At 41.6% G+C, this 18,799-nt stretch overlaps 1 protein-coding gene across 1 annotated transcript in view; it reads left to right on the forward strand.

The window, feature by feature from the left end:
* The window catches only part of lrp1bb (low density lipoprotein receptor-related protein 1Bb), a 1,555,752-nt gene that overhangs the window by 1,188,509 nt on the left and 348,444 nt on the right, over positions 1-18,799 (forward strand). The gene's annotated exons all lie outside the window — the stretch shown is intronic.

Genomic DNA, 18,799 nt, shown 5'->3' on the forward strand with positions numbered 1-18,799 from the left:
TGCCCACTGTGGCTTGCTGCACTCACTCATATTTCCTCCATATGTGCAAAAATTGACCCTATAGAGGCAATCCTAGAAAAGCTATTTAAATCATTTCTAATTCTTCTCCCTGGTGCTCTAGGCACAGCTTGAATCTGACTGTTGATTCTCATAAATGCATGTCATTTCTTCAGAATCAACGCAGGGCTACCATACAAAGGGTCTGCAATATTAACCTTTTGACTCGATGTAATGTACTATTGATATTCGAGCTCTCACCAGCCACAATTCACTTTAATAACAGCATGGAAATCACTGCATGTAAGCCTTAATGGAGGACAGAGAAGAAAATATGCACATGGCTTTGGTAAGTGCTGGAGGATAATTTAATGACCTCATATCACTTTACAGAGCCATTACTTTGCTTTTTGAAATCATACATTCATATCAGTATGTACATTTCAGATTAGACAGCTTTCATTTTTGCCAGTTTTGGAATTAGCATAAATATCCCTTTTGACAAAAAAAAAAAAAAAAATGGAACTAATACACAATAATCTCTGCATTGCTATTTTAAACCAAATTTATGTTGAGCTTTTGTGTTTCTGTGCAGGACCTAATCCCTGTGAATAGCAGTTCAAGCACTGGCAGAAGAGAATCAGACAGTGAGTCAGTGAATCAGTGAGTCAGTGAGTGAGGAGCCCCGCAAAACTTCTTTCAATAACCCTATAAAAGCCAGGTTCATGGTGTTCCAAAGTCAGAGAAAAAACTAAGCAAAACTGCACACTGTTATGCTGATGACAGATTGCTACATTATGCAGAAATACCAAGTTAATCAAGGTGAAAACTAAAATACCCTTTGTAGTAAAGCCTTGAAACCTATGCAGTGTGTTAATATAATGTGTCATAGAGTACACAGTTTATTTTTATACAAAAAAAATAAAAAATTTGCAATTCTAATTCTCAGTGAGTGAAGGTTTCCACTGACTGCTTTTGTGTTTCAGCACCGCTAAGCAAGAGTTTTGGATGCAAGGATGCAAGTAGCCAGACACAAAAATCTTGAGTGAAAGAATAATCAAATCAAATCAAATCAATTTTATTTATATAGCGCCAAATCACAACAAACAGTTGCCCCAACTGACTGTGCAAGAAGAAGAATGAGGAAAGCCACCAAGACACACAGAAGAAGTTATAGACTTATGTGGCTGTGATTGGAAATTGGGATTGGATATCTCCAATGCTAAAACATTCTCTCTGTGAGAATGAATGACATCCGTGTTATTGCAAACCTTAAATGTAAAAAATGGACATATATTTAAAAAAACAAATGAAATAAAATCAAATCAAATCAATTTTATTTATATAGCGCCAAATCACAACAAACAGTTGCCCCAAGGTGCTTTATATTGTAAGGCAAAGCCATACAATAATTATGGAAAAACCCCAACGGTCAAAACGACCCCCTGTGCGCAAGCACTTGGCGACAGTGGGAAGGAAAAACTCCCTTGTAACAGGAAGAAACCTCCAGCAGAACCAGGCTCAGGGAGGGGCAGTCTTCTGCTGGGACTGGTTGGGGCTGAGGGAGAGAACCAGGAAAAAGAGATGCTGTGGAGGGGAGCAGAGATCGATCACTAATGATTAAATGCAGAGTGGTGCATACAGAGCAAAAAGAGAAAGAAACACCCAGTGCATCATGGGAACCCCCCCAGCAGTCTAAGTCTATAGCAGCATAACTAAGGGATGGTTCAGGGTCACCTGATCCAGCCCTAACTATAAGCTTTAGCAAAAAGGAAAGTTTTAAGCCTAATCTTAAAATTAGAGAGGGTGTCTGTCTCCCTGATCCGAATTGGGAGCTGGTTCCAGAGGAGAGGAGCCTGAAATCTGAAGGCTCTGCCTCCCATTCTACTCTTACAAACCCTAGGAACTACAAGTAAGCCTGCAGTCTGAGAGCGAAGCGCTCTATTGGGGTGATATGGTACTATGAGGTCCCTAAGATAAGATGGGACCTGATTATTCAAAACCTTATACGTAAGAAGAAGAATTTTAAATTCTATTCTAGAATTAACAGGAAGCCAATGAAGAGAGGCCAATATGGGTGAGATATGCTCTCTCCTTCTAGTCCCCGTCAGTACTCTAGCTGCAGCATTTTGAATTAACTGAAGGCGTTTCAGGGAACTTTTAGGACAACCTGATAATAATGAATTACAATAGTCCAGCCTAGAGGAAATAAATGCATGAATTAGTTTTTCAGCATCACTCTGAGACAAGACCTTTCTAATTTTAGAGATATTGCGCAAATGCAAAAAAGCAGTCCTACATATTTGTTTAATATGCACATTGAATGACATATCCTGATCAAAAATGACTCCAAGATTTCTCACAGTATTACTAGAGGTCAGGGTAATGCCATCCAGAGTAAGGATCTGGTTAGACACCATGTTTCTAAGATTTGTGGGGCCAAGTACAATAACTTCAGTTTTATCTGAGTTTAAAAGCAGGAAATTAGAGGTCATCCATATCTTTATGTCAGTAAGACAATCCTGCAGTTTAGCTAATTGGTGTGTGTCCTCTGGCTTCATGGATAGATAAAGCTGGGTATCATCTGCGTAACAATGAAAATTTAAGCAATGCCGTCTAATAATAAGTGACTGAAACTCTTCAAATAGACCATTCCTCTGCAGATGATCAGTTAACTGTTTTACAACTACCCTTTCAAGAATTTTTGAGAGAAAAGGAAGGTTGGAGATTGGCCTATAATTAGCTAAGATAGCTGGGTCAAGTGATGGCTTTTTAAGTAATGGTTTAATTACTGCCACCTTAAAAGCCTGTGGTACATAGCCAACTAATAAAGATAGATTGATCATATTTAAGATCGAAGCATTAATTAATGGTAGGGCTTCCTTGACCAGCCTGGTAGGAATGCGGTCTAATAGACATGTTGATGGTTTGGAGGAAGTAACTAATGAAAATAACTCAGACAGAACATTCAGAGAGAAAGAGTCTAACCAATTACCGGCATCACTGAAAGCAGCCAAAGATAACGATACGTCTTTGGGATGGTTATGAGTATTTTTTTCTCTAATAGTTAAAATTTTATTAGCAAAGAAAGTCATGAAGTCATTACTAGTTAAAGTTAAAGGAATACTCTGCTCAATAGAGCTCTGACTCTTGTCAGCCTGGCTACAGTGCTGAAAAGAAACCTGGGGTTGTTCTTATTTTCTTCAATTAGTGATGAGTAGTAAGTTGTCCTAGCTTTACGGAGGGCTTTTTTATAGAGCAACAGACTCTTTGTCCAGGCTAAGTGAAGATCTTCTAAATTAGTGAGACGCCATTTCCTCTCCAACTTACGGGTTATCTGCTTTAAGCTGCGAGTTTGTGAGTTACAGAGTCAGGCACTTCTGATTTAAAGCTCTCTTTTTCAGAGGAGCTACAGCATCCAAAGTTGTCTTCAATGAGGATGTAAAACTATTGACGAGATACTCTATCTCACTTACAGAGTTTAGGTAGCTACTCTGCACTGTGTTGGTATATGGCATTAGAGAACATAAAGAAGGAATCATATCCTTAAACCTAGTTACAGCGCTTTCTGAAAGACTTCTAGTGTAATGAAACTTATTCCCCACTGCTGGGTAGTCCATCAGAGTAAATGTAAATGTTATTAAGAAATGATCAGACAGAAGGGAGTTTTCAGGGAATACAGTTAAGTCTTCAATTTCCATACCATAAGTCAGAACAAGATCTAAGATATGATTAAAGTGGTCGGTGGACTCATTTACATTTTGAGCAAAGCCAATTGTGTCTAATATTAGATTAAATGCAGTGTTGAGGCTGTCATTCTCAGTATCTGTGTGGATGTTAAAATCACCCACTATAATTATCTTATCTGAGCTAAGCACTAAGTCAGACAAAAGGTCTGACAATTCACAGAGAAACTCACAGTAACGACCAGGTGGACGATAGATAACAAATAAAACTGGTTTTTGGGACTTCCAATTTGGATGGACAAGACTGATAGTCAAGCTTTCAAATGAATTAAAGCTCTGTCTGGGTTTTTGATTAATTAATAGGCTGGAATGGAATATTGCTGCTAATCCTCCGCCTCGGCCCGTGCTATGAGCATTCTGGCAGTTAGTGTGACTTGGGGGTGTTGACTCATTTAAACTAACATATTCATCCTGCTGTAACCAGGTTTCTGTAAGGCAGAATAAATCAATATGTTGATCACTTATTATATCATTACTAACAGGGACTTAGAAGAGAGAGACCTAATGTTTAATAGACCACATTTAACTGTTTTAGTCTGTGGTGCAGTTGAAGGTGCTATATTATTTTTTCTTTTGAATTTTTATGCTTAAATAGATTTTTGCTGGTTATTGGTGGTCTGGGAGCAGGCACCGTCTCTACGGGGATGGGGTAATGAGGGATGGCAGGGGGGGAGAGAAGCTGCAGAGAGGTGTGTAAGACTACAACTCTGCTTCCTGGTCCCAACCCTGGATAGTCACGGTTTGGAGCATTTAAGAAAATTGGCCAGATTTCTAGAAATGAGAGCCGCTCCATCCAAAGTGGGATGGATGCCGTCTCTCCTAACAAGACCAGGTTTTCCCCAGAAGCTTTGCCAATTATCTATGAAGCCCAGCTCATTTTTGGACACCACTCAGACAGCCAGCAATTCAAGGAGAACATGCGGCTAAACATGTCACTCCTGGTCCGATTGGGGAGGGGCCCAAAGAAAACTACAGAGTCCGACATTGTTTTGCAAAGTTACACACCGATTCAATGTTAATTTTAGTGACCTCCAATTGGCGTAACCGGGTGTCATTACTGCGACGTGAATTACAATCTTACCAAATTTATGCTTAGCCTTAGCCAGCAGTTTCAAATTTCCTTCAATGTCGCCTTCTCTGGCCCCGGAAGATAATTAACTATGGTTGCTGGTGTCGCTAACTTCACATTTCTCAAAACAGAGTCGCCAATAACCAGAGTTTGTTCCTCGGCGGGTGTGTCGCCGAGTGGGGAAAAACGGTTAGAAATGTGAACGGGTTGGCGGTGTACATGGGGCTTCTGTTTAGGGCTATGCTTCCTCCTCACAGTCTCCCAGTCGGCCTGCTTTCCCGGCTGCTCGGGATCTGCTGGAAGGGAACTAACGGCCGCTAAGCTACCTTGGTCCGCACCGACTACAGGGGCCTGGCTAGCTGTAGAATTGTCCACGGTGCGGAGCCGAGTCTCCAATTCGCCCAGCCTGGCCTCCAAAGCTACGAATAAGCTACATTTATTACAAGTGCCATTACTGCTAAAGGAGGCCGAGGAATAACTAAACATTTCACACCCAGAGCAGAAAAGTGCAGGAGAGACAGAGAAGCCGCCATGCTAAATCGGCTAAGAGCTAGTAGCTGCGCTAAGCTAGCGGATTCCTAAAAACACACAAAGTGAATAATGTGTAAATAATTTAGAGGTGATTCAGCAGAGGGAGTGCTTTAGTTAAGGCACGTGAAGATTACACTGTGAAACAAATCGTTATCTAGTTATCTAGATCAATCTAACTGCGCAGATTTAACAGATACAGCAAAACACCGCTGTGATACAATACCGCAGTGAGAGCCAACCACCAGTCAAGAATAACATGTTTATTCTCTTGGTCACAATGAAATATGTGAGCGTGAACAACAGCCCCATGTGACAAAAACCCAAAATGCCATCAAAGTCTGTACAAAAAGTGACGCAAAGTTCTAAGTGGCCAAATCCAAAAATACTACAACAGGCAAGCTGTGCAAATGAAAGAGGTTGAAAAACAAACAAACAAACAAAAAAAAACAAGTGTCCAAAAACTGACAGTGAGAAATCAGTTACAACAACGGTGAACAACAGGTGACATGGGGCAAGTGAGTGACACAGGAACCTCAACACTGAGAGTCAAAGTGGAAATGATTGACCAGCAACCAACAAAAAAGAAAGTGTGACTTAAATATGAATATAATTGATTATTAACAGGTGAGGGGACTATGTGAAGGAGGGGAAGTGCAGGTGGACAACAAGGAACATAAAGAAATAACAGAGGGCCAATACGATCCATGTGAAAGAAAGCCAAATCCAAAAAACATGACATAAAATCCGACTGACAAATAACATAAGCCTGGAATTAGCAGGACCTAAGACATAATCAGAAACTGACAAGTGTGGACAGCAGAAATACTATAAACCAGAGGCGGAAATAAAAGAACCGCAACACAAAGAAGAAATAAACAGTCATACAAGGGGCGAGGCCCTTACTGCAGTCAGCTGTCAAAGTGCCACACTCGTGTACCAGGCGTAACCCTGACAACCGAGTGCGGCCAAGAACCAGGAACTGTAAGGTAAACAAATACAATACCCCAACAGAAACAACAACACACTCACATGCATACACAAACACACAGATGAGGAGAACAGAGGAGAACCAGACACACACACACACGCACACACACACATACACACACACACACACGAGTCAGTCGTGATCATTATGCTTGTACATTCACTCCCCCATTGACCCACAACAGACTAAACCAAACAAACCTTTACACACGTACTCACACACACACAGACCACAGGAGGAGGAACACTCAGAAGAATGGCAGACCCACGCATGTGCGCACTCACACACACACCTTCACACATGTACTCTCAAGCAGAAGATCCACACACCTACCCAGGGACCATGGGGGCAGACACATGCTCACTTACACACACACACACACACACACACACACACACACACACACACACACACACACACACACACACACACACACACACACACACACACACACACACACACACACACACACAGAGGGGTGCCAAACAAGACAGGTGCAAAGGACATAAAAAGACACTGGGGCAGGAACTACAGAAACAAACCCCAAAATAACTCATCCAAACAAAACCCCAACACTGTCTACCTTACAAAAAAACAAAATCAAAATGTGATTAGTTAATATCAAAGTTTGTAATTCATGAGATTACAATTGTGTGATAGCCCTGATAATGATATAACGTTTTTGTTTTGTATGTTGTTGATCCAGCTGCGCTGCTTGTTCAGGGCTGCCACAGCACAGATCCGCATTGAGAAAATTTTACACCGGATGCCTTTCCTGAACCAGCTCCAGTGTTACCTGGAGAAACACACACAGCCACTCTGCTTAGCTTCTGGGATCAGGCTTACATAGAGCAGACTTGCTGCTTAAATTTTTCATTCATATATTAATTTAAATAGGAATTCAATTAAATTCAAATGTATTTATATAGCACATTTTAAAACACAGCTGCAGCTGACCAAAGTGCTTCACAATAATAGCAATACGAAAGTGTAAAATATTAACAAAGGAAAATAATAAAATAAATAAATAAATAAATGATCTAAAAATACAGAGCAAAATAGCAGAGCAAAGCATACACCACTTAGCCAGTGTTGAAAGTGAGGGAGAAGAGATGAGTTTTCAGTCTGGACCTTAAACTGTCCCACAGACTCTGAGGACCTGACAGCCAGCGGAAGATCGTTCCAGAGTCGTGGTGCTGCGACAGAAAAGGCTCTGTCACCTCTGGATTTAAGCCTGGCTTTAGGAACAGCCAGGAGAAAGCCCTACATGGAGTGTACGGCTGCAAGAGCTCACTCAGATACATTTGGCCTATACAGTGCAGACCACTTAAAAACAATCAGCCAAAACTTTATATTTAACATGAAAGCCGACAGGGAGCCATTGTAAGGTGCAGAGCACAGGGGTGATGTGCTCATGCTTCTTTGTTTTAGTCAAAAGGCGGGCTGCTGCATTCTGTACACTCTGCAGGGGCTGTAGGGAGCGCTGGTCCAGCCCAACGTAGAGAGCATTACAATAATCCAGACGTGATGTTATAAATGCATGGATAGCTCTTTCAAAATCACCTTGAGTAAAATAAGATTTAATCTTGGAAAGAGTCCTCAGCTGAAAAAAGCTGGCCCTGATGACAGAGCTGATGTGCTTATCAAATCTGAACATTGGGTCAACTACCACCCCTAGATTTTTTACAATAACACTGTCTTGTCCTTGTAGAGGGATACTTTGCCCAAACACTAAATCTCAGTTTTATTTTTATTAAGATTCAGAAAATTAGCTCTCATCCAGACTTGTGCATCATTCAGACAGTCCTGTAGTATTTTTACAGCAGCCTGGGTATCACAGGAAATTACAGGAAGGTACATCTGAATGTCGTCTGCAAAACAATGAAAACAGACTTTGTGCTTTTTAAAAACAGACCCAAGAGGATCATGTACAATGCAAAGAGAAGTGGTGCTAAAATTGTGCCCTGGGGCACGCCATATTTAAGAGGAGACACAGAGGAAGAGTACTGTCCTACATTAACAGAAAAACTTCTGTTGGAAGGATAGGACCGAAACCAATTTAGCCCTGAACCCTTAATATCTATGTGTGTCTCGAGGCGAGTCACAAGGACACTATGGTCCACTTTGTCAAAGGCTGCAGATAAATCTAAAAGCAGAAGAACCGCAGAGTTCCCAGCATCAACAGTTAAAAGAAGGTCATTAAAAACTTTTAAAAGGGCTGTTCAGTGCTGTGTCTTAATTTAAAACCAGATTGAAACTTCTCCCCTATTTCATTAAGATCCAGATAAGCCTGCAATTGGTCATAAACAGCTTTCTCTAAGACTTTAGACACAAATGGCAATTTAGAGATGGGTCTATAGTTGGACAACACATGTGGGTCAAGATGCTCTTTTGATGAGCGGCTGGACTACAGCATGTTTTAGAGCTGACGGAAAACAGCCACTTGATAGAAGCGTTTGCAAGTTCAGCAATCTATGGACCAATACACTGAAAAACATCTTTAAACAAATGACCTGGAACAATGTCTAAAGTGCAGGAAGAAGACTTAAGATGATTAACAATTTTAGTCAGCTCACAAGTAGATACAGGATTAAAATGATCAAAAACAGCACGACACATGGATGAATCTACCGACTCCACCTCAGATACAGGAGATGATCTAAGATCAGAGATTTCTGATCTCTGAAATAAGAGAGAAAATCTTCACAAAGGCTGGACGAGGGCACAGCAATATTGCTCGCATGAGGATTAATGAGCGAATTCAGAGTGTTAAAAAGGACTGCCTCATGCACACCTGCAGGATGCAGCCCAAACATATTTCAAACAGATGACACAGACTGCTGTCAGACACCACCAACATTGGAGATCAAATCTTCGCTCGTCCTCACATTCCCCAGCATTAACTGACCTCTAATCAGGATGAGGGTGCACTGGCAGGAGTGCGTGTTTTCACATGATGGAGTGCGAGCGTGTACGTACCCTAGGCATATGTTGTACAGCTCAATTTTGAGCTTCATGGCAAAGGCATTGACCACCTCAGGATCCCCCAGTCAGAAGTGGTCAATGTGGCCCAGGAATGGGAAGTCTGGGGTCCCCTGCTAGAGCTCTTGCCCCCACAACCCGATCCCAGATAAGCGGCTGAAGATGAGTGAGTGAGTGAAGGCAAAGGCTGTGAATACTTATGTGCATGTGATTTCTTTTTTTTAATTATTTTTAATACATTTGCAAATATCGCAAAGAAAGCATTTTGTATAGACATTTGAGGAGTAGTTTGAGAAGTTTTGCCTGTAACATAAAATATGTGGAAAAAGTCAAGCACTGTGAATACTTCCACATAGACTGTATTATTTATTTAATTTATTTATTTATTTAACTGATTTTGTGTTGACATGCCATAAGAAAGGTGGGGGGGGGGGGGGGGCATCAACACTATGTTTATATAACTCTGGCAGGGTTACAAATCTAGCGTCAATGTGAAATCTAGCATAAATCTACATTTTGGCTGTAGCGTCATGGTGACATACAGTTAACTCAAAGAAAATTTGTTATGCTTTTGGTTACACTACGAGGGTAGGCTGAAAGGTTCTAAGGCTGACTATGATGGCAGTTGTCGAATTGAACAAATTCAGGGTTATTTTTCTACTAGTCTCCCTGTAACTCCACACACTTCTTCCAGTGGTGCTTGAGTGCTTCGATTCCCTTGGCATAGAAGCTTTCATCTTGAGAGTCAAAATAGTCCTCAACGGCAGCCATCACCTCATCATTGCTCCAATAGTGCTTCCCAGCCAAGTTTTTTTTCAGGTTTGGGAACAGTTGAAAGTCCGAGGGTGCCAAGTCAGGGGAGTATGGTGGGCGATCTACCAGTTCGAATCCACACTCGTGGATAGTGGCCATGGCCACTGTTGACTTGTGAGCTGGGCATTGTCTTGATGGAACAGCACCCCTTTCGTCAGCTTTTCTGGTCGCTTCTTTTTGATAGCCTCGTGTAACTGTCTCAGTAGGTTAGAAGAGTACTGTCCATTTATGGTTTGTCCCTTTTCAAGATAGTCCACGAACACAATGCCCTTGGCATCCCAGAAAACTGAAACCATGACCTTCCCCGCAGATGAAACGACCTTGGCCTTCTTTGGAGGTGGTGACCTTGGGTGTTTCCACTGCATTGATTGTTTTTTTGTCTCTGGTTCAAAGTGGTGAACCCAACACTCATCCTGGGTAAGAAAACGTTCCATGTAATTGGCTGGATCCTCTTCAAATTGCTCCAAGTTTGCCTTCGACATGACTAGCCTGGTGCGTTTCTGATCAGGCGTCAGAAGACGTGGCACCACGGAGCTGACACCTTTGACATTCCAAGTTCTTCATGAAGAATGTGTTCAATTCTCTCACGGGATATTCCCACAGCATCTGCTAGCTGAATAATCGTCGATCGTCTGTCGTCCATCACCATTTCATGAACAAGGTCAATGTTTTTCTGGTTGTGGCTGTTGCAGGCTGCCCAGACCTTGGGTCGTCTTCAAGGCTCTCTCTACCCCTCTTAAATTCAGCTGCCCACTTCTGCACTGTAGATATGGAGGGAGCTTCATCCCCTAATGTAGCAACCATATCCGCATGAATGTCCTTGAGCTTTAACCCCTTCTTATGCAGGTACTTAATCACACCGCGATGCCAGATTTGTCCATTTTTGCCGTTTCCCTCTACCACAAACTACCTCAAAACCTGGAAGAAAAAAACACAGTTAGTCATCAGAAGAGTTGAACTTAATGCATGCCAAGTTTCATTGAAATGGCTTTGAATCATATTTGTCTAATAGATTACATTGTTCATGTAAATGGGGAATCTTCTTCACAGACTAAAGTTAATTATGGAGTTCCACAAGGTTCTGTGCTAGGACCAATTTTATTCACTTTATACATGCTTCCCTTAGGCAGTATTATAGACGGTATTGCTTAAATTTTCATTGTTACGCAGATGATACCCAGCTTTATCTATCCATGAAGCCAGAGGACACACCAATTAGCTAAACTGCAGGATTGTCTTACAGACATAAAGACATGGATGACCTCTAATTTCCTGCTTTTAAACTCAGATAAAACTGAAGTTATTGTACTTGGCCCCACAAATCTTAGAAACATGGTGTCTAACCAGATCCTTACTGTGGATGGCATTGCCCTGACCTCTAGTAATACTGTGAGAAATCTTGGAGTCATTTTTGATCAGGATATGTCATTCAAAGCGCATATTAAACAAATATGTAGGACTGCTTTTTTGCATTTACGCAATATCTCTAAAATCAGAAAGGTCTTGTCTCAGAGTGATGCTGAAAAACTAATTCATGCATTTATTTCCTCTAGGCTGGACTATTGTAATTCATTATTATCAGGTTGTCCTAAAAGTTCCCTAAAAAGCCTTCAGTTAATTCAAATGCTGCAGCTAGAGTACTGACGGGGACTAGAAGGAGAGAGCATATCTCACCCATATTGGCCTCTCTTCATTGGCTTCCTGTTAATTCTAGAATAGAATTTAAAATTCTTCTTACTTATAAGGTTTTGAATAATCAGGTCCCATCTTATCTTAGGACCTCGTAGTACCATATCACCCCAATAGAGCGCTTCGCTCTCAGACTGTAGGCTTACTTGTAGTTCCTAGGGTTTGTAAGAGTAGAATGGGAGGCAGAGCCTTCAGCTTTCAGGCTCCTCTCCTGTGGAACCAGCTCCCAATTCAGATCAGGGAGACAGACACCCTCTCTACTTTTAAGATTAGGCTACTTTTAAGATTAGGCTTAAAACTTTCCTTTTTGCTAAAGCTTATAGTTAGGGCTGGATCAGGTGACCCTGAACCATCCCTTAGTTATGCTGCTATAGACGTAGACTGCTGGGGGGTTCCCATGATGCACTGTTTCTTTCTCTTTTTGCTCTGTATGCACCACTCTGCATTTAATCATTAGTGATCGATCTCTGCTCCCCCACAGCATGTCTTTTTCCTGGTTCTCTCCCTCAGCCCCAACCAGTCCCAGCAGAAGACTGCCCCTCCCTGAGCCTGGTTCTGCTGGAGGTTTCTTCCTGTTAAAAGGGAGTTTTTCCTTCCCACTGTAGCCAAGTGCTTGCTCACAGGGGGTGTTTTGACCGTTGGGGTTTTACATAATTATTGTATGGCCTTGCCTTACAATATAAAGCGCCTTGGGGCAACTGTTTGTTGTGATTTGGCGCTATATAAAAAAAATTGATTGATTGATTGATTGATTGGTTTGCTAATTCGAACTGTTTTGCACTGTTTCGCCGTAAGTCAACCAAATTTGTACTGTGTGAAGCGGCCCTTATGGAGTTATGGGATTAAAAAAAGGTAAGAATGGTGACAAATGTCAATTTCAGTTTGTACAGGGGTCAAAAGTTAAAGTTGCTCTAATTTTGGTAACAAGTGATGCAAATTATTGGTTGAGTTAATAGGGCTTTGCACCATATGTCAAGCTTAGTTATCACATTTCAATTTATTTTCATTTATATAGTGCAAAATCACAACAAAGTTGCCTCAAGGCGATTCACACAGTAAGGTCTAATCTTACCAACTCCCAGAGTAAGCACACAGGGGACAGTGGTAAGGAAAAACTCCTTCTGATGATTTGAGAAAGAAACCTCAAGCAGACCAGACTCAAAAAGGTGACCCTCTGCTTGGGCCATGCTACCGACACAATTTACAAAACAATTTACAATAAATAATATACAGGAAATTTTGCCAGTGCACAGGACAGGAAGGCAGCAGAAGCAAACAACACACCCATCTCAACAAAAACAGAATCAGACATCGGAAAGACAACAGATACAGTATAATTTGTCAGTATTAAGCAGCAAGAAAAACAGAAGAAATACTAAGGTGATCACCAACCACTAGCCCTAAGCTTCACTAAAAGACTCAGAATTTAGATAAAGTTGAGGCCGCAGCCCGCTGCGTTTCCTAATGAAATGAATTTAAAAGATAATAAAAAACATAGTAACACACTATGCCAATATGCTAGCTATACGAAAGGGAAAATAAGTGTGTCTTAAGTCTGGACTTGAAAGTCTCTACAGAATCTGACTCCAATATTGATGCAGGGAGATCATTCCACAGAACACAGTCATGATAAAAAAAAAAGCCCTGTGAACCGCAGACTTTTTTTCACCCTAGGGACACAAAGTAGTTGTGCACCTTGAGAACGCAGAGCCCGGGTCAGTACGTAGGGATTAATTAGGTCAGCTAAGTAGGGAGGTGCCAGTCCGTGAACAATTTTTTTAGGCTAGTACCAGAACTTTCATATCTGATCTCACAGGGACAGGAAGCCTGTGAAGAGATGCCAAAATGGGTGTAATGTGGTCAAACTTTCTGTTTCATGTCAAAAGCCTGGCAGCAGCATTGATCCAATTGCAGACCACTAATACTAGACTGCAAATTTCCTATACAGGTGGAAGAAAGCAGTCCTCGTAATATCTCTAATGTGGGGGTCAAAGGACAACGTTGGATCAAAAAGTACCCCAAGGTTCCTCACTTTGTCAGTATGATGTATGACACGCAAGCCTAGGCGGTCAAACTGATGCAGATGTCTCACTGGACCAAGAACCATCATTTCAGTCTTATCAGAGTTTAAAAGCAGGAAGTTGTTAGACATCCAGCTTTTCACTGATACAAGGCAATCTTCTCAGGATTTTATGTGGATGAGATTACCAGCAGTTATTGGCATGTATAACTGAGTATCATCAGCACAGCAATGAAAGGTAATCCCAAAACGCCGCAATATGTGCCCAAGGGGTGCTATATAAGAAAGAAAAGCAGGGTGCCTAAGGTTAGAGGTAGTGTTATTGTACAAAATACAATGAGAATGACTGGTCAGCTATGACGTCAACCATGCAAGGGCACTCCCAGTAATCCCAAAATTATCTCCGGCCTATCGCGTATAATATAATGATCCACAGTATCAAACGCAGCACTAAGATCTAACAGCACCAGAATTGTAGTGGTGTCCAAATCCATTGCAAGCAGAAGATCATTCACCACTTTAGTGAGAGCTGTCTCTCTGAATGATATTTTCTAAATGCAGACTGCAGTGGCTCAAAAGATTATTCTCAATAAGGTGATCCACGAACAACCTTTTCCAGAATTTTAGAGCAAAATGTTAGATTTGATATCGGCCTGTAGTTTTTCATTACACTTGGGCCAAGATTAGATTTCTTAAGTAATGGTTTAATCACTGCAGATTTGAAACATTTAGGAACAGATCCAGAAGTTAATGAGAGCTTAATCATTTCCAGCACAGTCCTTAAACAGTTTTGTTGGTATAGGATCAAATAAGCAGGTTGTGTTTTGTAGACATTACAAGATTCATCAGCATGCCTGGTGAGATACTATCAAATTATGCAAATCTAGGTAATACCTCAGTAATGGTACCAACCTCAATAGCAGGGGGTAGTGGCTGGGTTAAGGCATGCTGGAATATGTTTAACCTAATGTCGACTATTCTGTTCTCAAATAATACAAGAAATCATGTGCTGTAAAAGGAGAGCACCTTACAGGTGGTTGTCCATGAATAACTGTTGCCAAGAACAAGAACTTTCAGTTATGCTTGTTTTTGTTGGTCAAATCAGTGCAATAGGTCCTCTTTATAGCCAGTAGTACATGCTTATAGTCTAAGGACCCTGTCCCACTGGGGAGAGGATTAATTGCACATGAATTGAGTATACAAATTACAGGCACTCGTTGTCGTCCGCAACAAAAATGGCCAAAAATGGCAAATGTCCCAGTATGAATTACGGATATATTAGTAATGTATAGCGAATATATGATGAACAATCACGGTTGTATAATGCATGTAGTGAGGAAACGGATCCGACGCATTGTGATTATCATGGCAGTATTACGGGTGTATTATTAATGCATCTCGCACGTGTTGCACATGCACGGCATCTGCATTGCGGTCATAAAAGAAGCGCACTCGGGCCGTCTGCATCACTATTCACACCAACAATGCAGCCTCTGAAGCAACTGCTAGACTTGGACAAGTTGATTGGAGTAAACAAGCAGTGAACAGGGCGAGTGGTGATGTCAGCGGCTCGCATCAGAGTGCACTCATATGAACGATTAAAACAAGAAGTTAAATCTGTTATAAACATAGGAATAAATACTGTAACAGCTGCAGACAAGAAGGAAAAAAACACACAAATGTTTTATCAAGCCTTGCCAATGTAAACAAGTCAAATAATTACCTTTATAGACGACTCAAAATGCTTTCTGCAGCTTGTTAGCATTTGTGCGTGGCCCAGCTGTGATTCAGGATGGTGATTAGAGCCTTTTTCAACAGCCAATTTGCACAATAAATGATTAATCCCATCACAAAATAATTATTTTCTATATGCAGCGTCCAGCGCAGAGCACGTGGCAGCGTGGAACAAAGAACGGCATCCAGCTGTGAACACAGCGAATCTGATTTGCATCACCACAAATCAGATGCAAAGCAGATGTAATAAAACATGCTTTATTCGTGACCAACTCTTGTATTGCAGTCGCTACAACTTATTTTAGTTCATGATGTGGACATGATAGGCACACAAAATATCCATTTACACACTGTCCCAGTCCGCTGCCAAGCTGCAATCCCTCCCTCTGCGTGCCGCGCTCCGTGCCGCCATCGAGAGCCACAAACCACCGGATCATTCTAAATGGATGGCAATGTGGAGCCAGGACCGTCGTGTGCACTTTCTCTGGTTATCACAAGAGCTGGACATCAACCATTTTCCGGCAGATTTCACTTTTAACAAGAGATTTTTGTCATGGAATAGCCGAGCGGTAGGCTTCGCGTGTCTACGATGGATTCACTATGGAGCAAGGACAAAACCACCTCCATTTTGGTCTCACAGGACGGCTTTTGAGATGGCGTTTCAGACAGCTGTTGGTGGTTTTCCATCGAGTGATTATCCGAGAAATTGTGGATGTGCCTGGACATGCCAGAAACATGTCCCGTGAGGCTTCACACGGAGTTGCTGTGCGCCATGCAGCACCGCCGCTACTCGCCGAAGCCTCCACTCCTCTTTCCATGACAAAACTCCTGTAACAGTGGAATGTGCTGTTCATTTCCAAACTGGACGCTGTGTTTTATCCGGGACATCGTCTGACTAGCACAGAAATTGTGAAAAGAAGTGGACATCAGCACTTTTTCGGCACCATTGAGACAGACGTGAAGAGGAATCTCCGCGCGTCACGGCGGTGCCGCATGGTGCAAAGCAACGCCGTGATGAAGCCTCACGGGACCTGTTCTGGCATGTCCAGGCACATCCACAATTTCTCGGATAATCACTCGATGGAAAAACCCACCGACAGCTGTCTGAACGCCATCTCAAAGCCGTCCTGTGAGACCAAAACGGAGGTGTCCTTTGTCTCGCTCCATCAGCAAATCGGTCGTGACACACGAAGCCTCCGCTCGGCTTTCCATGAAAGTGAAATCTGCCAGAAAATTGTTGATGTCCAGCTCTTGTGATAGCCAGAGAAAGTGCACACGACGGCCTCGGATCCACAGAGCCATCCGTTTAGAAATGATCCGGTGGTTTGTGGCTCTCCATGGCGGCATGGAGCGCGGCACACCAAGCATCCTTAAGCTGTCCTTAAAGCTGTCCTTAAAGCTGTAGTAACAGTCCTATTCTCTGCGAAGCCCGTAAAATTTTCACCGAAAGCCAGATAAATTTTTCGAATGGTTTCCAGCTGCCAGTCTCTAACAGTTTCTGAAAAAATTCTGATGGAAAAAAAGCCCAAATCATTCCGCCATTTCCTGACAATGAAAATCCGCCGAGGGGGCTGGACCACTCCTCACTCAAAGCTGCTCACAGTCGAATGACGCAACCGACAGGCGTGGAAAAACTCACGGATGCGCACGAGGTTCAAGCTTGTCTGATGCAATCACACATGATTCAAATCATATGGTTTTTGAAAAAAATAAGGTCGGATACTTCTCTAATAGACCTCGTACAGTGCATAGATTGAGTATGTATTGGGTATGTATTGAGTATGTATGGCATATGTAAGGCGGATGTCATCCCTAGCCAAAATGTTGTGCAGCTCAAAAAACCTGGAAACGGAAAAAACATGCCTCTGCGGATAATTACGGATGTGTGCGGGTGTCGGCCGACTCATACAAGCATGTTTCACGGATATTGCGGATGTTAAGTGAATATGAACCAATTTTGTGTGCAGTCCATACGCAAATCCTCCGAACGGCAGTGGGACCGGGCCCTAAGATAGCATCATTTCCGTTCTAGACCTCTACTCTTATGCTTGAGGTCACGCATTACAGGGTAACATATGTCACATTTCATTGAATCCAATGGACGTCGACATTGTTTGACCTTTACTTTGCAGACCAAGCATTCAACACCATCAAAACGATTCCATTTAATTTTGACCCCTGTGTAATTCTTCAATTTATCCCTACCTGGCTGTCTATTGAAGTTCAAGTGGCCAGTCATTTTTTTTTTTTTTGAGTAATGTCCAAGGAGTATTTGTGCTGAATTTGGTGCTTGTTTGACCATTTGAAGGATTCCTCTGAAACATTCTGTTATCTGCTGCAGTGAAAGCACTTTTCAATGTTAAATTCAAATACCTGCTAATTCCACAATACGGATCACATGCGGATCAACAGTCTATTCATTGAGAGTGCCCATTTGCACCTCATTGTCACAAATGAGAGTGATTGAAGCACTTTTGATTGAGATATCGTGCAACATGTACACCAAACAGGCTTTTCAATATTAAATTCAGATGTCCACAAATCCCCAATCCAGATCAGATCCAGATCAAACTTTGTCAGACAATAGTATATATATATTATATATATTATATATATATATATATATATTAAATGGGGTTTTCAATGGACAGAAATGTGTAATCCAGATCAGATCCAGATCAAACTTTGTCAGGCGATAAGGATACCATCCTACATAACGCTCTCAAATATGAAATATTTTTTGAATATTCATTCAGTGTTAAAGAATAGGGGTTTACCAAGATTTTTTCTTTGAACTTTGACCTATGACCTTGAAAATTTAATCAGTTCTTGCCTATCAGGATATGAATCCTCTTAAAAAAAAACAACAAAAAAAAAAAATCTTGAGTTTTAGGATGCAGAAGGTTTTGCCATGTGGACAATGGACACTATGCACAGGAGAACAGCAATTTCTCTTGACAAGCACAACTTACAGTTGTGAGAACTATTTGTGCACTATTTTAACAGAAAGACTGCATTTTAATTAGCGTACAGTCTTTCTCAGAGTTGAGATTTGTGAACTACTGCCCACTGTGGCTTGCTGCACTCACTCATATTTCCTCCATATGTGCAAAAATTGACCCTATAGAGGCAATCCTAGAAAAGCTATTTAAATCATTTCTAATTCTTCTCCTGGTGCTCTAGGCACAGCTTGAATCTGACTGTTGATTCTCATAAATGCATGTCATTTC

The sequence above is a fragment of the Thalassophryne amazonica genome, chromosome 14, assembly GCF_902500255.1.
Source record: "Thalassophryne amazonica chromosome 14, fThaAma1.1, whole genome shotgun sequence".
NCBI lineage: Eukaryota > Metazoa > Chordata > Actinopteri > Batrachoidiformes > Batrachoididae > Thalassophryne > Thalassophryne amazonica.